This window comes from Rhamphochromis longiceps, linkage group LG19 (assembly GCF_057381845.1).
Source record: "Rhamphochromis longiceps isolate RC_006_pf linkage group LG19, R_longiceps_female_GT1.1, whole genome shotgun sequence".
NCBI classification, from domain to species: domain Eukaryota; kingdom Metazoa; phylum Chordata; class Actinopteri; order Cichliformes; family Cichlidae; genus Rhamphochromis; species Rhamphochromis longiceps.
In genome coordinates, this window is record NC_140575.1 from 15,214,963 (window position 1) to 15,241,725 (window position 26,763).

The window sequence follows — 26,763 nt, forward strand, 5'->3', positions numbered from 1 at the left end:
ATACAGCTGTTGTAATCAGATAACTTCACAAGTTTTAAGAGAGAACCTGCTGCTAATACTCATCTGTATAACTGTATCTGTAAGTGTGTCCAGTGTTTATGCCTTGAAAAACATCACTGAAGATGAGAGGTTTCCTGTTGGCCACCAGCCTAGCATTGATTATTCACAAGTGAAAGCAGATAAGCACTGCATAGATCAGTAGAAGTTCAGACGATACCATTTCCACAGTCAGAAACATTGGCCTGTAAACCACAGTCCCACTCTGATTTCCTCAAATAGTTATTTCAACACACAAAATGAAGAAATGATAACCCCACTTAACATTCTTGGTATACTGCACATATCACTATCATGTGTTAGTATCATTTGCTGCCACAAGATGGCAGTCATGCATAACTATAATGTCCAGTTAAGTAAGTATAGTATTGAAATCTGCCAACTACTTTTTCTTTTTAAAAGGTGTGTAGTTGGTCAACTCCAGACTATGTTATCTAAGAGGTTCAGTTGTCTGCCAAGGAAATATGGGAGTCTTTTAGTTTACTGAGTGCGCTAACGTTTGAATAGTTTTGAAAACTGCTCTGAGATCACAGCTACTGCCTTAAAAATAAAATAATACAAAACACTATGAACAGCTCTCTGTTCTCTGTGTGACATCTTGTTATACTTCTTTTCCACACAGTAGAAAGATCTGCACCTCTGTTAGTTGAGGAACACACCTCTTTGGATCTTGGTTTCCAACCTTCTTCTCCATGGGGGGGCTCTCTCTGCATGTAGCATTCTTGATCTTGAGGATTGCTGTTGTAGTGGCACATGCCATTTCACTGGTTTCTGTGATGCTGGTCGTGGGGATGGTGTGCAGGGCTGTGATAATGTATGTAAGCATTGTGTTGGAACTTTGTCACTGAGCTGGCGGGTGTTTGTGTGTTTAGTCTGGCTGCAGTCTTCATCCTCAGCTCACTTGTGTTCCCATTGTGGTTTGAGTCTTCAGCTTTAATGGTCGATCCCTTTTTTTGATGCCGGACCACTGAGGTCCCAGCTGCTTCTTGGTCAGATTGGATGTTGTTCTTCAGCCCATCCACAGATTTGCTGTTTAAAAGGTGGATCCAAATCCAGCTGCTGTTGATGTGCCAAACAAAGGGGTTACTTTGTTAGGGACTGGCTGCACTACTTGAAGCTGATAGGAAGGCAAACATAACCTGAATAACCACTTGTAACTGAGCTCCACAGAAGAGCATCTCTGAACACAGAACCTGGTGAACCTTGATAGAGATGAGCAGCAGAAGACCACACAGTGTGCCATTCCTTTCAGGTAAGAACAGGAAACTGAGCTAATGCTAGCACCTAAACTGGACAATAGAAGATTGTAAAAACATTGGTCAAAGGAGTTAAACTAAAGTACAAATGCTTTCAAACCTTCAGATGTGCAATCAAGAGCTCTATTTGCAGCACTGTTCAAGTTTACTTCAGTTTGTAGGGACTTTGCACATGAGCATGCCATGCATAAACTTTGATGTGAACACATTGTATAGCCTAAGAAATCATCACTAATATGTTTCGGGGCGTGACAGGGCACTACCACATGATCATGCATACCCTCATTCATGACATCAGGTTTCAAAGTCCAACATGGAGGCAAGTGTTGGGTGTAATGTATTCCACAATAACACATTACTATTATCACTTATATTGAGAATATAAGTTACTGAACTAAATTCAGTAACTTATATTACAGTTACAATTTCATCATTACTTGGATTCCAAAGATTCTTTAGTTGTCTGCATACCAGGTGGACAGAAAAAATATATATGTTTTTCTTCCATCTAATTTCACTTTGTATGGAGGAGGTTGGTCTAAAAGTTATAAGGGGTGGACACATGGACATTACTTCACTTTTATTGTATGACAGGATGAGAGTGCGATGGTAAAATGCAATCTGGGTCCAGGACAGAAACAAAAATGTCTATTACGACCAGTGTTGGGACTAACGCGTTATTAAGTAACGCGTTACAGTAACTACGTTATTATTGTGGTAACGAGCACGGTAACTAGTTATTATGCCAAAACCGGGAACGCGTTACTCGTTACTGGGATTTAGATAGGCTCGTTATTCGTTACTTCGTGTGGTGGCTATCGCGGAGCTTCCACAGATTCAATAACATTAGCAAGTGGTGGAAGCCAGCAGTGGATGAAGGAAAAGGGAGGCAAGAGGAGAGACCCGAAGCGGCCGCTGGTCCGAGAGTGTCAGGTGAACTGAACTTCAGGTAAGAAGTTATAACCTGCAGTCCATCTGGGTCAGATATGAACCAAGTTTAGGTGGAGTTTATTTTCGTTATGCTGACTTTTTCGTACTGCGTGCTAGCTAGCATGACGGAGTTTCTATACAGCTGGGTGGTGCTATGAAGTTAATGATGTTGAACTTTATTTTGTTCATAAGGTTAATTAGAGTTGCCAACCGTCCCGTAAAAAACGGAATCGTCTCGTATTCAGAGAAAATATCATGCGTTTCGTATCGAGGTGAAAAGGAACACAGTTTGTGTTTCAGCTACAATGAAAAAGACACAAAGCTGGAGTTATTCTGTGTTTACGCTGCACAGCTGCCTCTTCTTCTCTCATCCTCTCACCCTCCCTCTCCTGTTTCTACTTCAATCATGAAACTGATCAATGATCAGCTGATCGGCTTTTCTCTCTTGTTTATTTATCGCCCACTTTGCGCCAGAAAAAGGAAACCAGCGGATGTCGCAGTAAACAACAGCAGCACTTTTAAGCTTGATCAGATGTTGTTAGAATTTATTTAATATTAATTTCTAGTATCAGCTGATGTTGGCTGGAGCCACAGCTGTAAAGCTGCTGGTCATGATATCGGTTTGGTTATCTGGTGAGAGGGAAACATGAGGATGAAACCAGGACATGTCCTTACTGAATCATCAGAGCTGTGATGGAGAAACAGGTTTACCTTTTAGGTGACATGAATGAGTTGAAGGGAAGTTATGAACTGTTTCTGAGAGACAAATAACACCAGGATCCTTTTCTAAGTAGCTGACAGCTGGTAACTGTGCAGGGGCGGATCTAGCAAAGTGTTGCCAGGGGTCCATGTAGGGCATTAACAGGGAAAGGGGGGCACAAGGAAATACTTTCTTATTCTCATTTAAAATGTCTCACTTTTAAAAAAATAATTATCTGAGTCTTGCAACAAACAATTGATAGATTGATGCATATATACCATCAAAACAGTGTACATCACTGTCACAACAGTGTTTATTTTCATTCAAAGGCTTTATGATTTTTCTTATAATGGTGGGCTGGTCTCTAGTCAAAATGCCCGGGACGATTTTTTTTGTCCCAGTCCAGCTCTGTATGCAGCTCATCTGCAGTCTGGTGTTACCTACATCTTCATATTCAGAAGGCAGAATTTCCGAGTTCTGAGTACAATCGAAAGCACCACGACTGCATTTTTTGTGTTGCATGTAAAAAGCGAGGATAGAATGGCTAGGATAGAATCAGGTGTGGGATTTCTCTCGTGGAAATGTGCACATTATTTTTTCCTTTCTATTGGTAGGTGGCACAGTGCACTTGTGGCAAGTAAGCAAGCTAGAAGACTGGCAATCTTGCTGGGTATCCAGTTACGGAAGCAACACATTAACAAGAGAATTCTGAGTAAAACCAAAGTTACTTTCCCTAGTAACGAGTTACTCTGAAAGTAACGAGTAACTTGAAGTAACTGAGTTACTTTTGATAGAAGTAACTAGTAATGTAACTAAGTTACTAATTTAAAGTAACTTACCCAACACTGATTACGACTCAACACCGATGGCAGTGGTCAGAATGGTCAAGCTGAGGATTCAGAAGGGTTATCCACAAACCAGTGGGTGACATACTATGTTCACTGATAACATAATGAGATAATAGCCCACTCTTTGCATTTTTAGTTTAAAATCACCCTGGTGTTGAAGACAAACGGAGAGGGATAGGCTACTATGTGAGAAACAATATATTCTATTTAAGCACAACTGCTTTATGTCACCCACTGCCTTTGTTGGAACTTGAAACAGTGATTCTGCTGCTTTTACCTTTAGCCGTTAACTATAATTCATTAAAGCAATCATGTATCCTCATATTCTTGCTTATTTTTCTTATTATTTGAAATATCTTCTAGTAAAGTCTTGAATAATAAAAAGAACACCCACAATTTTAGCAGAATAAGTGAGACTGACAAAATCCCTGTCTGTATTCACTTTGTGTTTTCCTCACAATGTCTTATATTTTTATTGCACAAAAGAATGAGAAACTGCATAAAGTAAAGTAAAGTGGAAACAGCTGCATTACACTGCTAACACAACTTCGCCTCTTTGCAAGCACCTGCACAAACAGCGTGCTAATGCTCAGCTAGCCAAAAACCCAGGCTGAAAGCAAGGTGAATGCCAACCCCAGCCCAGCAGCCTGAACTTCAACAGGTAACAAACTGATGCTTTGTGTTTTTGCCTTTGTGATCATACCTAAATACCAAGAGAAAGATCATGCTCAAGATAGGGATTTGTGTTGGTGTGTGGGGCTGCAGCTTCAGATTAGTATCGTTAAATGGTAGTTATGAGACAGTGTGTTTCAGCTATTTTACAGAGTAACGTGAAAGTACTGTAATGAGTAGTACAGTGAATTACTTTTTTCTTGGAGTAATTAAGTAACATACAGCATTCTTTTTTTGAAAAGTGTTCTGTGTTATATGTTAAATTATTACTTTTTTGAGGAACAACCCCAATACTTATCCTAACAAAGAGGGGAAATACCTCCAACGTGCAAAAACAATTGACCACACAGCATGCAATTAATTTGTCAAAGACAATATGTACATGGAAAGTAGAGACAATGAACCCAATGAGAATGGATAACAGAACTGATAGGGAGTTGAATCAATAATAGAATCAATAATAGAATCGGAATCTCTAAATTATTATCGATTCCCATCCCTTTTCTTGCATAAGAAGAATTTGTAAATTTGTGCTTCACTGATTTTTTTGCTCAGTATTCCTTCACAGCAGGCTGAAAAAAACTGAAAAATAGTTTTAAAAATGAAATAGGATGACCATGTGCAGCAGTATTGACCATATGAGCATATGAAGCAGTGTTGTGTCTACGCATAACAGACAACTTAGCAAATCCACAAAAAGGCTGAAGATAACACAGTTTGACAGGAATAAAATGACATTTTCCCAAAGAGCTATTAGTTGAATCAATGACTGATATCAATAATAGAATCGGAATCTCTAAATTATTATCGATTCCCATCCCTTTTCTTGCATAAGAAGAATTTGTAAATTTGTGCTTCACTGATTTTTTTTTGCTCAGTATTCCTTCACAGCAGGCTGTAAAAGGCAATTTTACCCGATATCTACCTCAGCTAAAATAAGCCAAAATAAGCCAAAGCAGCTCTATCTGGTTTACCTGATTTGAGTCACAGTGTACGAGTGTTGTGGATAAAATGTTTTTAGTTTGCTTTGTTAATATTAAAGGCAGAATTTAAACTGTTTTGCAGCTGACATGTGTGTTCTTATGATACTTTATACAGCAAATAATTTGAACTAAACAAGAGTCAGCAAAGAAACAAGGCCTTTAAAATGTTAGTCAAGTTCAGCACACAGAAAAAAGCTAATAAATGCTTTTCACATAGTCTACACTACCTCTCATCCTTCCTGTTCATTTGATGACTTTCTGCTTTCTTCTGCTTTTTCTCACCATCTGCCCGGCCCCCCTTTACTCTCATATCCTGCATGTCCCTCTGAAGACCCTTAACTTTGCATTTAAGGTGGGTCCATAATGTCTGTTTTCCATCAATGATAGATTACAGTGATAACTTTAAATTAATTTTAATAGTCAGCACCCCCGAGACCACCCATTCAGCTCCAGGAATGGAGAAAAATGGAGAGATACAAAGTATAAAGACCTTTACTGTGCCTAGTTGTCTCTTTCTTTTTCCAGTTCATTTTTAGCCCACAGTGGGCCTTGTATGAAAGATGTAATATTAATTAGAACCTGGTGGGCCCCATAGGCAGTTCAACACATCCTCTGGATAGTAAAATCTCTAGAATGACTCTTCCTATAGGTATTACCCTAGGCCTGTCCCTGGATGATAAACCCAGGCTTCCCTCAAAATGACCCTTCTGGACATTAAAACAGTTTTATCCAGCAGTGCTGTAGGTGGCCTCTGTATGACCCCTTATAAACTGTGCCTAGGACATCCCTCGTCTGATTACAGACCATAGCATTAATAGTTTGTGTGTTTTTGGGAACCTGGGATGATCACTGTGGATATTAAACAAACTGACATCCGGTGTTTCCAATTCCAGACTTTCTTTGCTTATAGTAAAGGTATCAGACCTTGAATTTTATTTCAATTTGCCCTAAATGACCATGTTTTAATCTGAATGCTACCCTCAGGATGGCACATTAATCAAATGCAAAATATGTCCCATGGCTATATAAAGTACTTATTTATTCCTTTTAAATGTAATTTGTTGCACAGATTACTCCTTATATTACTTTTGCTTTAGTCCTAAGATGCTTTGTCAAATAATTACCCATTAACACTTTCGACCTTAGGCCACATACCCACACACTGACACAAATCCCTATCATACTGAGGACACACACACACAGAAGATTTCTTCTGGTGTTTAAGTGTTTTAACAAAGCCAAGAGCAAAAGTGGTGAAAATCAGCCAATTACAGAGCACAGAAATGTGATTCTGCTGTAAAAACTGCTATGGAGGCTTGTTTGGAACAGGCTGGGCTGCTCAGCCCTGCTTTTACTGAATACTGAAAATTAAACTTTGGCTGCTTGACTGGGATCAAAATACACTTATTGTCACCTCATTCTGCATTTCCTGCTCTTTGCTTTATATTCTGCAGCTGCTTTGAAAGATTTGATGTGGTGTTAGCAGCACTGGCGTAGGCGAGGTTGAACTTCATCGTCACTTTGTGTTCATATTATGGCTGTCACAAGACTAGAATATCAAACCGGACACCAATAGCCAGGAAAATAATACATAATGCCTTTTTGACACCAAGGGGGGGAAAAATGACAAAATGAAGGGGCATACATTTTTAAAAATAGAGATTCAAACAATACTGCCTCATGCAAATGTATTCAGCTACAGGCTGCCATTGTTTCTGTCAAGTTGCTTTTTCTCAGCTCCTTTCAGGGATTCTAAGAAAAACACAGCACCTTTTAAATACAAATAATTGTGTTGTCCTGTTACATTAACACTTTCTATTAAAATAAGAGAGGTATGATTGACAACACTTAACAGAAAATATAAAACTAAAATGATACTATTATCATTTTATAAGCCATAGCTGTTAAAAACCTAAACAAACAAAATTATTTTTAATACCAAAACTGAAAGATGATGGGAAAACATTGATACATTATTTTTAATGCCAAAAAGATGAAAACTGCTCTCAGGCTTGAACCATGTTTAAACATGAGAGGCTATGGGTACAAGATATGACCCTGGTCTGGAGCTACATTTGCATTTTAAGGATAAATGTTCTTACACACAGTCCCAATCAGGCCACCATCAGCTTGTAATTTTCAAGAGTGCCCCTTTGGGAATGTAATCCTAGCAGAGGTGCCTTTCTTCACTTTGCCAAGTGAGGGACAGGAAATATGACGGAAGTAGCAGTGACAGTAATAGAGAGAAAAATAGAAGAGCAGGGTGTCTGAAACCTAGAAGAAGAAATGTGACTGAAAGGGAGATAAAAATAAGAGAGAGGAAGGCATGCTATCAAACATCTACCCGTTCTTCTCTATAGGGAACTGTTTGTCTCCTTGAAATGAGGAGAAAACTGAAAAATAGTTTTAAAAATGAAATAGGATGACCATGTGCAGCAGTATTGACCATATGAGCATATGAAGCAGTGTTGTGTCTACGCATAACAGACAACTTAGCAAATCTACAAAAAGGCTGAAGAGATAACACAGTTTGACAGGAATAAAATGACATTTTCCCAAAGAGCTATTAGATGAAAACTTGGCATATCTTAGTGTGGTGTCCACTGTGTCCTCAGAAAACACAATAAATAAACTGGACAAGTGGAGGACAAATGAAGAAGTGTCAGGCCTAAAGAACTATCTACAGCAGATGAACTATATCTGAAAGGAATGTCCTTCAGAAATAGCTGAGCATCACAGTGACAATGATCCCAAACTCACTGACAGTGTAATAAAAACACACAATTGAACACTATCATAGATTAGTCCCCCAGAGCCCAGACCTCAATATTACTGAATCAGTGTGGGATCATTAGCAGTGTAGGAAATTAAAAAGTTTGCCGAAGAGAGTTCAGGCTGTGTTGGAGAATAAAGGTGGCCAAAACAAATATTGACTTTCAAGCTCACTGATTTATAGAAAAAAAAACTCTGTTTTTGTCTTATATGCTGCATTTACATTTATATTTACTGTATTTCTCTAGTTTTCTTTGTGGGCCACATGTTGTGCTGATGCTGCTCCTGTGTGAAGCATGAGCGCTGTCCAAGGTGCTGAACCCAGTTTGGCGAACCGTAAATTATTTGGCAGTAGAATTAGCTTCCCAGTAAATGACAATGACAGTTTAAAAAACATTTTATTGTAGTTATTCACTTCCTTTCTTTCCTTTGCACTATAGGCTCCATTCATGGCCTTCTGGAGTCAATGCTTCCATGGTTCAAGGCTGTTGTGGTAGCACAAGGTGAGGTTTCTTGTACTTTGGGGTGCTTAGTTGCAATTAAAGGAAACCCCTTAGAAAATAACCAGAACAAAGTCTGAAGTGGAGAATGTTACCAGATTGAAGTCTTTGGTTTGAGGATTAGATGTTCTACAATAATTAGTTTGTAGAATGGCCAATTGTCCGCACACTATGACCATCTACTGACCATTTATGAAAGCACTCAAATTACACAAGCGTGACTGCTCAGGCTAGACTGAAACCATTGTTACAGTCTCACATATTGTCCCTTTCATTTCATTTCTCTTTCTTGCCTCAGTCTTCGTCTTCTTTCTTTGATTACACTGCTCTCTCTGACTGTGCAACATTCTGCCTCTTCATTTCAGAAAGAGACACGTCCATGACTTTGATCCTGCATTTACAGCCCTTATGTTCTTTCACTTTAATCAAGGGCTCTCTCAAACCTGCTTCCTTCTTAAGTGATACTCTTAATTCCCCAAAGAATGTGTGCTCACCTTCTTCCTACAGGAGGCTGTAGGTCAAGAGTTGCAACAAAAACATCCTCCAGAACGGTCAAGGCTAAGTTTTTATGTCAAGAGCATGTCAGGACAGGGAAACTTGGACAGACAATATGGTGTTTGGTTTGGGCATGGTAACTGAAAGTGCTTATTGCAGCCCTTATTAGTAGTTGCACTTTTTTTTCATGAATGAGATGCACTAGCTGATGTACCATTATAGGGCCAAGTACACCCAAATTACAGCCAATGATATTAAGCCATGCAGATAGTTGTAGTTTATAATATAGAGTTGTCTGTCTCAAGCATGGGACAAACAGTCCTTACCCATGAACACAACCATCCTTTTCCATCTATCCAATTCTGGGTCTTGGGGGTGGACCCTAACCCAGCCACCATAGGGCGAGAGCCTGGGTACACCTGGACTGGTCATTAATTTGTCACAAGGCTAACACAGAGAGACAGACAGCCAATTAGACCTACATGCACAACTATGGATAATTTAGAACGACCAGCCAACCCAGTAAGTGCATGTCCCAGTATTTACTTGGTATCGATCGATATGTTTTGTGGAAACCTGGAATGTGCATGTTTATAAAGGACTTTGAGTCTACTTACTTCTGTTGTTAAAATGTGCCACAGGCTATAAATAAAAGAGCTATGACAGTCAATACAAAAAGGCTCAGATAGATATTTTTGAGGTATAGTTTTTATTTCCCCAAAAAGACAGTACCACAATTCAGTGGACTGCATATTGAACTTAGAGGCTTGAAACAAAGTCTCAACTATTAAGCGATCCAATACCAATAAAAGCTATTGATATCTGGATTGATCTGCCCACCTCAAGAATCACAGTAGACCAGAATATTTTGATGGGATGATTTTTATGTATAAACAACGTTTTTCTTTGATGAACTATAACATAATACAAATTTTAGAAATATAATGCATTCTCATAGAAAATGAATACATTTATTCACATCATTTGACAGTTTGTGCAGCACATAGAGCCAAAAAGACGTTAACAGCTGGCGCAGCTCAGGAAATACTATGATAAAAAGCATATTGCTTTTTCCCTTAATGATGAATATGAATCCATATGGTGGTCCTGTTGGCTTCACCAGACTAACAGTAGGCATATGATGATGATGATGATAATGATGTTGGTAGTATCATAGAATGTGAAAATGTTTCAACTATTTAAGACCTCTTAAAAATACAGGTGGTACAAACAGCTCAATAAAAGAACCCACTTGACATCCTGGAGATTAAACTTTAATAGGTGTGAGTATAGAAAGAGATGTGGTGAGTCTATACTAGCACACACTCATGACTCTGTGTGTGTCTGTTTGTGAATCCATTGGACACTGTATGTATTAAACTTTCATGGCCGCTTGGTTTGAGCTGGTTCTTTCTCTTGCAGCATGTAAATTACAGGCACCACTGTACGTATATGTGTGAACGTGTGCGTTGAAGTGCATAAGACAGAGTGGGCGAGGGTGAGCGTGCGTGAAGTTCGTTTGTTAAAAGTCCATATGGAAGCCTGTGTGTGTGTGTGTGTGTGTGCGCGCCCCAGTGCGTGGCTGATTGTGTGTTGTGTGCTATGAATATTTGATGTGCTGCTCAGTATTCATGAGGGAGAAAGACAGAGAGAAGCAAAGAAACAGGAGGAGACAAGAGGGGTAGGGGAAATGGGGATGAAGGGAGATTTAAATCAAATCACGACAACATATGTTTACTATGACCATAAAACTGTTGTCCTTTAATGTGATTATAGCTTTGGTTGCGTGTGGTTGTTCCAGCACTGTAAAATACAGCAATAACATGATGAAGAAAGACAAAATATGTTCTTCTAAAACAGAGATTTTCTGTTTGCTGTATGAATGTGTACGTATGTGAAGTTGAACTGATCAGTTTAAAACAGGAATGAAATGGTCATGACTGAGCAGGATATTGTAAATGAAGAACAGTGAATGTGTCTTAAACAAATGGCGGCAATCTGCTTAATGAGTCATTCAGTCTCTTTAGAGAAAACTTAAATGGTAACTTGTGACACTCATTGTATCTAAACCAACTAGACTTTGTACTAGACCCTACCAGATGCTCAAAATGGACCTTTGGGGGCAATTGTGACAGGTTTGCATATTTACCTTACTAAGCAATAGTATAAACGTTTTCTTATGCATTTGTTATGTATACCTACTTGCTTTTTAATATCCTTGAGTAAATAAAACTGGCTTTAAAAAAAACTTTTGAGGCCTCTCTTTTTTGTATTCAGGAGAAACCTATGGTAAAATAAACAAACAAAAACAAATGAGCTTAATCATGATCTCTCAAATCTTTGCTTTTCATGTTTTTGGTTTTTTTTGCTCCTAAAACTCATTATTAAAGGGTACCTGTTATGCAAATTCCCAAATCTGTATTTTTATAGAGCTACTAGAGTAGCTTTGGATGATTCACAGAACAGTATAATCTTTATCTTAGGACTCAGTCACACAGACCCAGAGACTTGTTGCCAGCTCCCTGACAATCCCCACTCACTAGGGAAATGAGCATTCCCTGAATACATGGTGAGTCAATGGTGGAGGCTCCAAAGAGGTTTTTGCACCAAAAGTCTTCTAGTGATTGTGGTTTCAGCAGATTGTTGTGCTCACCTGTAGTTTGCGAGGAAGATGTTGACATACAAACACTTGTCAACTGCTCATCCTGCAGAGGTGAAAGTACATTGTGCCTGTTGGTTGCTGCAATAAAAACTTACTTTTACTATATACCGTGTGTGTGACACACTATGGCAGCCAATCTTGGACAACCTTTAAGCACTCTTGGACAACAAGTTAAACACTTTGTGTTTTCCTGTTAGAAAGACAAACACAAGGTCACCAACATGGAGACACTTGCCAGAACATCCACTAACATCCACGTACTCAATAAATGGATCCTAAAAGACCTTTACTATTGAGATCTGAAAAAAGGCAAGTACCTAACTGGACAGGCAAAGTAGTCATTCATGTTATACTTTGACAGCCACTTAAAGTCTGCTGCCTGGGGAGCTTGCATAATTGGTGCACTGTAATTGAAATTATCTGTAGTCCACGTGGTCAGAAAAGAAAGGCAGGCCTGTGGACTTCCTCACGGACAACAGTATTTACATCAGTGTAAATAGGAAATTTCCTCCCAACAGTAAGTGTGTATATCAGTGCTCCTTATGTCTCTTTTAAAAACACACTTAAAGCTCAGCTTCGAATGTCCAGTTGGGCATTTGCCTTTTTTCAGTTGTCCATGTCTGTATCTGCAAATCAGCATAATTTAGGTATAAGAGTGAGATAGACCAAAAGTTTTACAAAGATGTTTTCATGCAGTGACACAGAGCCAAGAGTAAAAAATAACTGCAGTTTTTTTTACTTGCAGTTATTATTTAAGCATAGACTGACCTCAGTATTTGAATCTTTGGTCATAGTTTATATGAGCATCCACCATTACAAGTACAAAAAATGAAGAAAAAAACCTTTAATGAAATCTCAAAAGCACAATACAGTAAATTAACTTGAGTAATAATACAATAAAATGTATAACAGATATGTTTCATCCTTTATTTCCTTTCTCTGCGTGTTTTTTCTGACCTTTCATTATAGCAAGTCTAGTTTTGTGTGCTAAGATAACCAGTAATGACTATTGAATGGGCCATAGTATCTGTTTACAGAAATAAACACTCCTTTAGTCAAAAGCACCAATTTTGCCCACTTACTCATTTAGTCACAGATTTTCTTGTTGCGCTGACAGCATTTTATCGCACAGCTTACTCCTGTGGGATAAATACACAGTTTCAGGTCCAACTTATCTTCTCTTGAACCAGTAAATGAGCTCAGCAGCAAAAGAAAACAAAAACAAACAAAACATAGATAAAGGAATCAAACACTTGAATATATTTTGTTACTTTCCAGGAGTCCTCTTCATCATTAAAGCAGGTTATTTTTTAAATGTTAAATAGACTGGTACGCACACAGGGAGCTGTCATGTGAAAACTAAGTTGAACAAGCAAACAGTTGATTCTCTTTGAAGAACCTAACAATAAAGGTGTTAATCATGCAAAATTAAAATTTGGTAGTCATCTTCACAAGTAAGTACAACCCTAAATCCTTCGTAGGGTGCTATTCTTCAAGCCTGTCATCTTTACCATCTGGCATCTAGGGTCTGGTGTCTGCTGTTGGAATGTGTTGAAGTGTGTGTGATCATCATGCCAACACCCTCTAAAGAGGATTCCTGTAAGTTTTGCAGGCTTTCTGAAAATGATTTACAGATTATTTTTAAAACATTTTAAACAATTTCACTGCAAAGGGAAAAAAAACACTTAAACCCAGGTAACGCTTAAAACCGCTGGATCTGCATAGCAGCTGTGCTGAAATAAAGCTTTTGCTGTTCACAGAGAAAATTAGAGCTAAACTACAGTCTGCTAGTGAAATACAGCCAAACATTTGCACAATCAAATCAAAGTTAGAACTGTTTGGCAATAATAGTAGACATGCAGACTAAAGACAGCGAGAGCTTGCAATTCTCAGGGAATCCACAGCCTTCATTCTTTGATTCATCTACAAATGCCGCATAATATCAAAGAGTGCTTGAAGATAATGAGAGGCCATCTGTCTGAAGTTGACCTTTCAACATTGTAATGATCACGTGCACTAGTAAATCCATCATGGAATGACTCAAAAAGAATACGTACGAGCTTGTGGAACATTAGAAACAGGCAGTCTTATGCAAGAAAACATCTCGACACTGAAGGAGTTTTGCAGGGGAGATTAGTCACAAAAATTACAGCAAATCAGTGCCAGAGACTGATGGACAATTATGCAAAACACCCACAAGAAGTAAGAAGCAACAGTAGTTTCTGAGGCTGTTTCCATGAAAAGACATTGCTTCACTTGATATTTTTGTTAAATAAATGATAGAAAAAGCAAATTTTCCTTGTGCTGCTGTTGAAGTAAATCTGCAGATTCTTTTTCAGAGAATGTTTTCTTGGTCAACTATGTTGAAATGATTTTCTATGGAAAGGTTTTTTTCCTCCACAACAGTAAAAAAACTCAAAAAACTTCAGGATTAATAATCATCCTCTTGGAGTCCACAGCCATGCCTGTGGCCCTGCAGGAGGGTACTTGTGCATAATTTCTGTTGCAAGAGTTTTTGTTTGTATGACTACACTGACAATGCCATCATGCTGATTTTAGGTGGGTGTAATGTTTAATTTGTTCACGGTCTTTGTTCAGGAAGGTAACATGCTGAAATTAGATAGCAAAAAGAAAGTATAGCTTAGTAGGATAATAATTTAGAATGTAGATTCAATGGATATTGAAAAAATTAATACTTTTTGCATGGTAATCCTTGTATAACACTGAAGTTATTATAATGAATCATAGTACCTATTTTACTCAGTAGCACTTCATAAAGTGGATCTTCCAGGGAACATGTTACAGGGATATGACAGAGAGCTGTTCCAGCCACTCAACAACCACCCCAAACAATAACAGGACACTTTCTACCAACAATAATAGCACGTTTACATTGAGCATTAGCATATAAATGTTAATACTTTCCATAGAAAAGTCAAGAAATGACATGCTTGATGAGCTTTTTGGTGTTATAGATCCTTGTGATTACAACAATATATTGAGACTGACTCAAACTGATGCACACACACACTGAAATCAGTAGCTGTATTGGATTTAACTCACTCAAACATTTAAGAACCTCTTAGAGCTCTGCTTTAATGTAACTGCAGTAACTGTCGTGCTGCCATTAGTGCTGCTGTCTGGTTTCATTATGCAAACGAGAAAGGAGACTCACCATCACTGCAGCAAGCTGTTCACAAAGTTTCTGAGAGAACAAGACTCGACTTTGGTCTGCATCCATAGTTGTGCAATCTGGTACTAAAGGTAAAATTACATGCACATTTTGTGCAATTAGCAAAATGTACACTTTACATTTCTTTTGTGGCTTATTTTTACCCGAACCTCAGTAATTAAACTGCACAGCCAAACAAAATGAACTTCTTTGTGCTGGTTCGAGTTCCAGCTGAAATATGTTTTGTCATAGCTCCACTTAACTAAATACATTTATGAGTCTTGGCTGAGCTTTAGTTAATTCTTAAATTCCTCTAAAGAAATGATGATCATTTTGCTTCACAAACAAGAAAAAAGAGAAGTCCAGATAATGTGTATGGTAAATGGTAAATGGCCTGCATTTGTATAGTAACCTCTATTCAGCTGCTTTTTTGTTGGCCAGTAGAAGTTGGGTTTACAGGCACCATATCAAAGGAAAAAAATATGTTGAAGTTGATTCAAAAGAAAGGCTGATAGATGAAGGATCTTGCGCCCCTCTTAGTCTGGAAACTTTTGTAACCACCAATAAGCCATAATAAACCCAGGGCTTCGCTGTGGCTGATGGATTTTTGGTGCACTTCTCCTGACTATCAGACTGCTGGGTCCCATTTTCTGCAGTGCCCCTGATGTTGATGAGCTGCGGGTGAGAGGTGTTCTGCTTTAGGAGACACACTTAACTTGAGTAGGTCTTGACACATATTGGGTGAATTAATCGCCCCTTTGGAGTGTCCTGTTGCACTTGTTTCCGTGTCTCCTTCCCCCCAGCAGGTATATTGCAGGACAGAGGCACAGACTAAAACATGCTGAAATAAAGCGTCTCAGAAAAAAAAAGAAAAGCAAAAGGGACTTGGGGAGAAATTTCTTTCCTTTAAGAGTGCATTGCTGTAGCAGTAGTGCCTGCTACATTTTTAATGAAGCCAGCGCGCATGTTTTTTTGCCACTGGTCTCTAAAGACCGAAAAGACTTGTGTCATTGCTTGAGGTGAGGTTAATGTGATTGCTGTAGAGCAGATGAATTTTATGATTAAGGAGTCCGTGTACATGAGCATAGCACTGGATCTGATTCACTGATACTGATCAGTATCAGTGCAGCCTCATGAGAGAAATGTATTTGAAGCCAAGGCTGCAAAGATTTTAATTGCTTTAGGCAGTTAGATCCACAAACGGCTAACTCTGAGTACATTTATGCAAATCTTCAACCTCTGACTTTTTTAAACTGAAAAAATGCAATATATATTGATGCAACACATTTTTAAAGGGAAACTTAATATATAAAACGCAATGTATAGATCAGGAGTGCAGGCAGGTGCCTGATGCTGTGGAAATGTTGAAAGGTGCAGATGGAAAAGAAGCCGATCCAGAGCATGGGTGTAAACATAACCACTGCTTACAGCTTTCCAAGTGCTTTCCAGTACATGCTTGGCTAAATATCATCCATTTACACTCCAGTACAGCAGATTTTCTTGATGTAATATTATATGAAGGCTTTCCTATTTTTTTCCCACCCTGTCAAACAGAAACATTGTTTAACGGCCCTCTCGTGTGAACTTCCAGGACAAACAAACCATGATTACAGAGGCACGGCTTTGGACTCTGATACTGTTTGCGTCTTTATTCAATTAACTGATTTTTGAAATCAATTTGGCAGGCTCCTGGATCTTGGACAGGTAAGTGTGGTTGTGTAGCAGCACCACTTAGACTCAACAATAAATAGCTGGCTTTTACCCCCCCCACACACACAGTAAACCAACTGCCGAAGTGAAGTTGCCAACCTTGTCTATGCAGGCAAAGAAAATGGACATTTAATTGTAGACCAATCAAGGCTGAGAGCTTAATGGGACTTTTATAGCTTTCTGTCGTGCAATCACTCTCCCTCCCTGCCTTCCGCTTGTTTCCCTTTTTCCTCCTCTTCTGTACTCAGATTTTTTATTCTCTGTTCATCCAGCAGCTATAAAGATGTGAGCTCATTTTTGTACCGCTGCAAAAAAAGAAAAAAAGTAAAGTGATTTCTCCCACTTTTTCTCTCTCAACCTCCATATTTCTGTTTCTTTGCTTCTGAGATCCAATCTGCTAAGATCAAGGGCCACATTTGGCAATAAAGGCAACAGTTTCATCTCTTTGCTTGTTGGCTTTGGTTTTATGTTTGTGTGGTGTCTGCGATCTTGATGTTGTGCTGCTTGTGAACGCAGAAAGCACAATTTCTTTTTTCCAATTAAGCTCGTAGAACAAAGCTAATCACTTCAGACATAAGTGAGTAAAAGATCTTAACTTTATACAAAACATTAAAAAGAAATGGAGCATTTCGTGTTTGCTGACTGAATAACCTTTAACATCGATAGGCACTACACAGAAGATGCTTAATGTACGGAGCATACAATAATGCAGCGTAACAATGTTTATGACATTGTTTTCTATGTGTCATTACTAGCATATACGTGTAATTCATGTGCATCTATTGTCCACTGAGGTGATGCTACTTTAAAACCTTTAAATTTTAAATACCCAAAACAATAAGAGAGAGAAACCGTCCTATTGTGTGAACCATTTGAAGTGACTGACGATAGAGCAAGCTGAAATGAGAGGAGGCTCTTTCTGGTGATAGTTTAATCATGGTTATATTCTGGAGTAGGGGTAATCTAACCATCAAACACTCAGCAGATTGATGCAGTAAGGCACTATGGAATTTTTGATCACTCTCCATCTCTGTATCTCATTTGCAACCACTCGTAACATCAGCGCAAACATCAGATTCCCAACAGTAAACACAACAGAGTGACTGCATAGTTGTTTGCTTGTTGTTGAAAAAGTGTCAAGTGCTCTAATCACTTTTGAATTCTTTGTTTGTGTCATCAGCCCAGACTTCATGGTCCTTGATAAGCTATTTAAAAGGTACACTCCATCATTTTTGAGATTATTTGATAGGAAGAAAAATAATATTTTACTCAAGTAATGATGCATTCACATAAACTTAGAATTGATGGAATTTTCCATTTGCCTAATCGCATTTTCCTAACCTCAAGCATCATCTCCTTGCGGTGAAGTCGGTGCTCTAACACACACACGCGCACACACACACAAAACCACTCATAAACTTGCTTATATAGTTCCGATATTGTCACAATTACTTGTTGTCAGCAGGTTAGACATCCCTTCTCCACTCAGCTGACAACGAGATGGTTAAACAATAACAGCTGGTTAACATCTCAGGACGCAGCATTTTCAGTGGGAAATGCATTTCATCACTCATCCAAGTGATGCCTTCCCAGCTATGACAAATAGGGGGTGCTGGAGGGTGCTCCACCTGGAGACTCTGTTGTCCTGCTGGGAGACTTCAATGCTCACGTGGGTAACGACAGCGAGACCTGGAGGGGCGTGATTGGGAGGAACGGCCTCCCTGATCTGAACCCGAGCGGTGCTTTGTTATTGGACTTCTGTGCTAATCACAGTTTGGCCATAACGAACACCCTGTTCGAACATAAGAGTGTCCATAAGTGCACGTGGCACCAGGACGCTCTAGGCCGTAGGTCGATGATCGATTTTGTAATCGTATCAGCAGACCTGCGACCATATGTTCTGGACACTCAGGTAAAGAGAGGGGCTGAGCTGTCAACTGATCACCACCTGGTGGTGAGTTGGATCAGGTGGCGGGGGAGGACGCTGGACAGACCTGGTGCACCTAAACGCGTAGTGAGGGTGTGCTGGGAACGTCTAGCAGAGGCCCCAGTCCGCGAGATCTTCAACGCACACCTCCGGCAGAGCTTCAACAGCATTCCGAGGGAGACTGGGGACATTGAGTCCGAATGGACCATGTTCAGCGTCTCCATTGCCGAAGCTGCTGCATTGAGCTGCGGCCACAAGGTGGTTGGTGCCTGCCGTGGTGGTAATCCCCGAACCAAATGGTGGACACCAGAGGTGAAGGGAGCCACCAAGCTGAAGAAGGAGTCCTATCGGGCTTGGTTAGCCTGTGGGACTCCGGAGGCAGCCGACAGGTATCGACAGGCCAAGCGGAATGCGGCTCGGGCAGTGGCTGAAGCAAAAACTCGGGTGTGGGAGGAGTTCAGAGAGGCCATGGAAAAAGACTTTGGGACTGCCTCGAAGAGATTCTGGCAAACCGTCAGACGTCTCAGGAGGGGAAAGCGGTGCTCTACCTGCACTGTGTATAGTGCTGGCGGAGCGCTGCTGACGTCGACTGAGAAAATTGTCAGGCGGTGGAAGGAATACTTCGAGGACCTCCTTAATCCCACTGACACGTCTTCCGAGGAGGAAGCAGAGTCTGGGGATGAGGGGAATGACCCGCCAATTTCCGGGGGCGAGGTCACTGAGGCAGTTAAACAACTCCTTGGTGGCAGAGCCCCTGGTGTTGATGAGGTCTGCCCCGAGTTCCTGAAGGCTCTGGACGTTGTAGGGCTGTCCTGGTTGACACGCCTCTGCAATGTTGCGTGGAGATCAGGGGCAGTACCTGTGGACTGGCAGACCGGGGTGGTGGTCCCCATCTTTAAGAAGGGGGACCGGAGGGTGTGTTCCAACTACAGGGGGATCACACTCCTCAGCCTCCCTGGGAAAGTCTATGCCAGGGTGCTGGAAAGGAGAGTTCGTCCGCTAGTCGAACCTCGGATACAGGAGGAACAATGCGGTTTTCATCCTGGTCGCGGAACACTGGACCAGCTTTTTATCCTCTCCAGGATACTTGAGGGTGCATGGGAGTATGCCCAACCAGTCTACATGTGTTTTGTGGACTTGGAGAAGGCATTCGACCGTGTCCCTCGGGGTGTCCTGTGGGAGGTGTTGCGGGAATATGGGGTGTCTGGCCCATTGCTACGGGCCATTTGATCCCTATACAACCGTTGCAAGAGCTTGGTTCGCATTGCCGGCAATAAGTCGGACTCGTTCCCGGTGGGTGATGGGCTCCGCCAGGGCTGCCCTTTGTCTCCGGTTCTGTTCATAATTTTTATGGACAGGATTTCTAGGCGCAGCCAAGTGGCGGAGGGCTTTCGCTTTGGTGGCCTCAGAATCTCATCTCTGATTTTTGCAGATGATGTGGTTCTGTTGGCTTCATCGGGTGAGGGCCTCCAGCTCGCACTGGAACGGTTCGCAGCCGAGTGTGAAGCAGCGGGAATGAGGATCAGCACCTCCAAATCTGAGGCCATGGTTCTCAGCCGGAAAAGGGTGAGTGCCCACTCCGGGTCGGGGATGAGTTCCTGCCCCAAGTGGAGGAGTTCAAGTATCTCGGGGTCTTGTTCGCGAGTGACGGGAGAAGGGAGCCGGAGATCGACAGACGGAGTGGGGCTGCAGCTGCAGTAATGCGGACGCTGCACCGGTCCGTCGTGGTGAAGAGGGAGCTGAGCGTAAAAGCGAAGCTCTCAATTTACCGGTCGATCTACGTCCCTACCCTCACCTATGGCCACGAGCTGTGGGTAGTGACCGAAAGAACGAGATCGCGGATACAAGCGGCAGAAATGAGCTTCCTCCGAAGGGTGGCTGGCCTCTCCCTTAGAGATAGGGTGAGAAGTTCGGCCATCCGGGAGGGGCTCAGAGTAGAGCAGCTGCTGCTCCACATCGAAAGGAGCCAGCTGAGGTGGTTCGGGCATCTGACAAGGATGCCCCCTGGGCGCCTCCTGGGTGAGGTGTTCCAGGCATGTCCCACTGGGAGGAGGCCCCGGGGCAGACCCAGGACACGCTGGAGAGATTATATCTCTCGGCTGGCCTGGGAACGCCTTGGTATTCCCCCGGATAAGCTGGAGGAGGTGGCTGGGGAGAGGGAGGTCTGGGCCTCTTTTCTTAGGCTGCTGTCCCCGCGACCCGGCCCCGGATAAAGCGGATGAAGATGGATGGATGGATGGATGGCTAACAGCAGCTAACAGAGGCTAACAGCAGCAACCGACTAAATTCTTTTTGATCTATTCCGACTGACTAAAACATGGTTGCTATAGCAGCCACCATCGCAAAAATTATGCGCTTGTAAGAAAACAGAACTCAATCTGCAATTTACTGACTTCTAGTGGTGAGATTTTACACACTGTAAGATTATTTTTTAATATTTGTCTGTGAGTTTGCAGTTTACATAATTCCTGATTTGTAGGTTGGGGGTTTGGGGGCAATTTACATATTTAATTAAAAAACCAGGGGGTCACACTTTTTCCACACAAACGCGCACACACAGTCAGAAGTGGTTTCTCCAAGTGGCAGAATTTAAAAGCTTCACAGTGGGATGTTTTATCCTGGACTGCTCCATCACACATAATGACAGTACTCCTCCCCCTCCTTACTCTCTCTCTCTCAGATTAGAGTTGACTGAAATGAGAATCCCCTGGAAATCCAATCTAGCCACCCTCATTCCATTCCAACAAATCTTGACTGTCCATTAACGGGCACCTGTGTGGCGTAAAGAGAAATCAAGTGACTCATTCACAGAGGAATCTGCTCCCTGTGACTCCAGCCGGTTCAAAACGAAACATTTTTAGACATCAACGTGGCATGTCAGGTTGTTAAAGAATCTCTTTTCCCATATTTCCAACAAATATTTAATTACAATTACAAATTACAATAAATCTCACAACATGAACAGAAGAAAGTGAAGAAACATCTTTCAGGAGCGCATTGATTGTGCAGTGAAAGAAATGTTGCACTAGGTTTGGATTAAGACATAACACTACACTGATTGTTATATTTGATGCTGTACACCTCTGTAACACAATGGGTTTTATTTTTGTCCTCTGTGATTAAAATGAGGCACATTACACCGAAAAAAAAATATCTGTGATGTGCAATTTGGCAGCATTATAAAGATTGCATTTCACTTGAAATCCGTCATTCAGTCCAAGCAGCACCACTCACACTCAACTTTAAATCGTTTCATTAAAAGGCGACTCAAATTAGCCTTCCTATGCAGCTGTCACGTCCTTGCCCTTATTGGCTATAACAACGCGCAAAGAAAAGAAATAGAGAATGAGATTAAAGTCCACTTGATTAGATTGATAGAATCGTGAGAGGTTATAGCTCCAGGAGTTGCATTCAATTAGAATCACACTGGTCAGCAAATATTTGGAATTGGTGTTATTACCAAGATAAAGAGACAGAAGGTGATACATGGTGGAGGTCAAAAGAGAAGCAAGCAAGAAGAAACAAGAATTGTTCAGATGAGAAAAAATTCTGTTTAAGAGGATAAAAAATGTTGTAGTCTGTAGCCCCAGGGTTATGACAGACCCCCCCCCCCCCCCGCCTCAAAATAATAATTGTGTTCATCTTTATTTGCTCATCTATTTGTTCCCAGTAGCAGTCAGTCTGTTTTCATCCTCTTCTTATTCTTACAATGTGTAATTAAAGTTTGAGTCTGTTCACATTCCTGTACAGAAGTAATTAAACATAGTTTCACTTTTGTAAAGGAATTTTCTTATCTGAGATAACTTTGATAAGTGAAAACATTTCTGGATTTCTGAGAATTACTAGACAAAAAAATTCACATTTTTAAATTTTTTTAATTACAACTTCATTTATTTAAAAAAAAATGGGGGGGGGATAAAATAAAAATCATACCAGTGTTATAACGTATGAAAATACATAATCTGGTTCATTTGACCAATCTGGGCTGATGTTGAATACAGGTACAGTAAATGTGGAGAGCAAAAGACAAAATACATTTGCCAGAATTCACACTTGTAAACATCAACCACCTCACAAGATGAGAAGACATCAGGTCATCCTTTGGCAACACTAGAGAAAGTAAATGTGGTTGTGGTCTCCAAGTTGAACTGAAATCATTGCTCAAAGAGAAATTCTAAAATACAGGTCCTTCTCAAAAAATTAGCATATTGTGATAAAGTTCATTATTTCCTGTAATGTACTGATAAACAGACTTTCATAGTCAAAGGAGCTTGCAAAGAAAAGCGTCTGGACTTCTTTAAGTTGCTTGAAGACGTTTCACCTCTCATCCGAGAAGCTTCTTCAGTTCTAAGGTCAAATGGCATACCCACCACGGAGGCCGTGGAGACTGTCAGAAAACGACTTACAAGAAGACAGCTCCTTGGAGGACAGGACCAACTTCACACCCGATCAGATCTGCACACTGTTAGACCTCTGCCTCACCACTACATATTTCAAGTACAACGAAGGCTTTTACAGACAAAAACATGGCTGTGCCATGGGCTCCCCCGTGTCACCTATTGTAGCCAACCTTTACATGGAGGAAGTGGAAAGGAAGGCTCTTGGCTCTTTCAAAGGACGAGTACCCAGCCACTGGTACAGATATGTGGACGACACCTGGGTCAAAATCAAGACACAAGAAGTGGAATCCTTCACTGCGCACATTAACGCTGTGGATAAAAATATCAAGTTCACCAGGGAAGACACAAAGGACAACTGTTTGCCTTTCCTGGACTGCACTGTGCACATTGAAGAGAATGGCAACCTCAACATCGAAGTTTACCGGAAGCCCACACACACGGACCAGTACCTCCTTTTTGACTTCCATCACCCTCTGGAACACAAACTTGGAGTAATTAGGACCCTACACCACCGGGCAGAACATGTTCCCTCTAAGCCTGAAGGAAAAAAGAAGGAACACACACATGTAAATGAAGCACTCAAAACGTGCGGCTATCCTAAATGGGCGTTCTTAAAGTCAGCAAAGAGGCACAGAAAAGAAGACCAGACACCAGCGAAGGAGGATAAGAAGGACAGACGCAACAACATTGTCATCCCCTATGTAGCCGGTGTATCAGAAAAACTCAGGAGAGTTTTCTCCAAGCATGACATCCCAGTGTATTTCAGACCCAGCAACACACTCAGACAGAAACTGGTTCACCCGAAAGACAAAACGCCAAAACACAAACTTAACAATATGGTGTATGCTGTACAGTGCAGCGAGGAATGCCCAGACCTCTACATTGGAGAGACCAAACAGCCACTTCACAAGCGCATGGCACAACTCAGAAGAGCCACCTCCACAGGACAAGACTCAGCAGTCCATCTGCATCTTAAGGATAAAGGACACTCTTTCGAGGATGCCAATGTTCACATTTTGGACAGAGAGGACAGATGGTTTGAAAGAGGAGTGAAAGAAGCCATCTATGTCCACTGTGAGCGACCATCTTTGAACAGAGGCGGGGGTTTACGACACCAACTCTCTGCCATCTATAATCCAGTTTTGAGATCCCTTCCCAGACGCCTTAACGCCCACTCACATCCTGGGCCATCTGACCTCAGGAATTCGCATGATAAGGTGGGGCCAGGTTTCACAATGAACACACCCGAAACTCTGGCTGATTGGGACCCACACCCAATTTCACACCTTGGCTCAGGCGATTAGACGATCATCAGGGGGTCCTTTTGTCCCTCTGTGGGGGGTCACTCCCACTAGGTTTATATCTGGGACTCTCCACCATTTGACCTTAGAACTGAAGAAGCTTCTCGGATGAGAGGTGAAACGTCTTCAAGCAACTTCAAGAAGTCCAGACGCTTTTCTTTGCAAGCTCCTTTGACTACGATGACCTGGATGACTGAGAACCTTCACAGACATTAGACTTTCATATATTTTAGATTCATTACACACAACTGAAGTAGTTCAAGCCTTTCATTGTTTTAATATTGATGATTTTGGCATACAGCTCATGAAAACCCAAAATTCCTATCTCAAAAAATTAGCATATCATGAAAAGATTCTCTAAACGAGCTATTAACCTAATCATCTGAATCAACGAATTAACTCTAAACACCTGCAAAAGATTCCTGAGGCTTTTAAAAACTTGCTCAGTGGTCCAAAGTACTTTTTTTTGGATGAAAGCAACTTTTGCATGTCATTCGGAAATCAAGGTGCCAGAGTCTGGAGGAAGATTGAGGAGAGGGAAATGCCAAAATGCCTGAAGTCCAGTGTCAAGCACCCACAGTCAGTGATGGTCTGGGGTGCCATGTCAGCTGCTGGTGTTGGTCCACTGTGTTTTATCAAGGGCAGGGTCAATGCAGCTAGCTATCAGGAGATTTTGGAGCACTTCATGTTTCCATCTGCTGAAAAGCTTTATGGAGATGAAGATTTCATTTTTCAGCACGACCTGGCACCTGCTCACAGAGCCAAAACCACTGGTAAATGGTTTACTGACCATGGTATTACTGTGCTCAATTGGCCTGCCAACTCTCCTGACCTGAACCCCATAGAGAATCTGTGGGATATTGTGAAGAGAAAGTTGAGAGACGCAAGACCCAACACTCTGGATGAGCTTAAGGCCGCTATCGAAGCATCCTGGGCCTCCATAACACCTCAGCAGTGCCACAGGCTGATTGCCTCCATGCCACGCCGCATTGAAGCAGTCATTTCTGCAAAAGGATTCCCGACCAAGTATTGAGTGCATAACTGAACATAATTATTCGAAGGTTGACTTTTTTTGTATTAAAAACACTTTTCTTTTATTGGTCGGATGAAATATGCTAATTTTTTGAGATAGGAATTTTGGGTTTTTATGAGCTGTATGCCAAAATCATCAATATTAAAACAATAAAAGTTGTCACAGAAGAGTCAGCACACTGTATCATAAGTTAATCTCTGACGTAAAATGACCCAAAACAATTTAACTGATTGAATTCTTTCAAAAACAAAGGGACTCAGAGCATGCATGGTCTGCAAAGACCAGTTTTAAATAACAACACCAATAATTTAAGAGTTCTTCCTTTTCTCATTTTCCACTTGTCCAGGAGGTTTCAGACAGCACTAATGACACTCAGCAATTACCTCTGCCAAAGCAAAATAATCTAGTTTTTTGGCTGTACTGTGAACTTTAAATCTCTTACAAAGCAGCTGAATTCCAGGATCTGTAGCATAAAACTGCACTTCTTTTGTATGGCTAAATTAACCAGGAATAGCAGTGTGAATTGTGCATGAAAAAGAGTGATACAATATTCCTCAGTCATTCTTTCATCTATGAAACAGATTGGCTGTTGATATCCACTGACAGTGATGCTCACAGACGTTCATTCTTTAATGGCAACTATTTTATGTCATTCTTTTACAACAAGTAGTATTGTATAACAGTACACACATACACAAAGAATACAAAATGATCCGATACAGGTTTCATGTATTGAAGCAAGGAGAATTTCAAGTGTACAGTTCACTTAGTGTGTGTGTGTGTGTGTGTGTGTGTGTGTGTGTGTGTGTGTGTGTGTGTGTGTGTGTGTGTGTGTGTGTGTGTGCGCGCGTGCGTGCCATGGAATCAAACTAGAAAGAGATTTAAAGGGATTTTATAACATGGGGTACGCAGTATGCCAACAACTGGTATAGAGTATCTTTGAGGATTATTGCGTTTCTGTTGGTGTGTGTGGGCGCATATGGCCGTTATGTATACATTATCACTGTGCTGCAGTTAGAACCAACCACTCTATTGTCTGGAGAGGATGATTTACATTAATTGCTTGGTGATTTAAGTACAGTCAGTGGAATGAGGACATTTAAATTGTTTGGGTTTTTCTAGTTTCATAATACACAAATGTTTACACAATATTATAAATATTATAATGGCTATATAAATATTCACACAATACACAAATATTTCCTAGCCACTGCATCTTGAGTTTAAGTCATTCCAGAGGCATAATCTCTCCATCTGGTCATGGATCTGCCTGGGGCCTACTCCCTACTGGATATGCCCAGCTCTCTCCTGAAGGCATCCAAAGCCAGATCCTTCACCCATCACA

The 26,763-nt window shown here is 40.9% G+C and overlaps 1 pseudogene; it reads left to right on the forward strand.

The window, feature by feature from the left end:
* The first annotated feature begins 3,808 nt into the window (after nucleotides 1-3,808).
* Nucleotides 3,809-25,418, forward strand: LOC146646439 (uncharacterized; annotated as a pseudogene).
* Nucleotides 25,419-26,763: the final 1,345 nt, after the last annotated feature.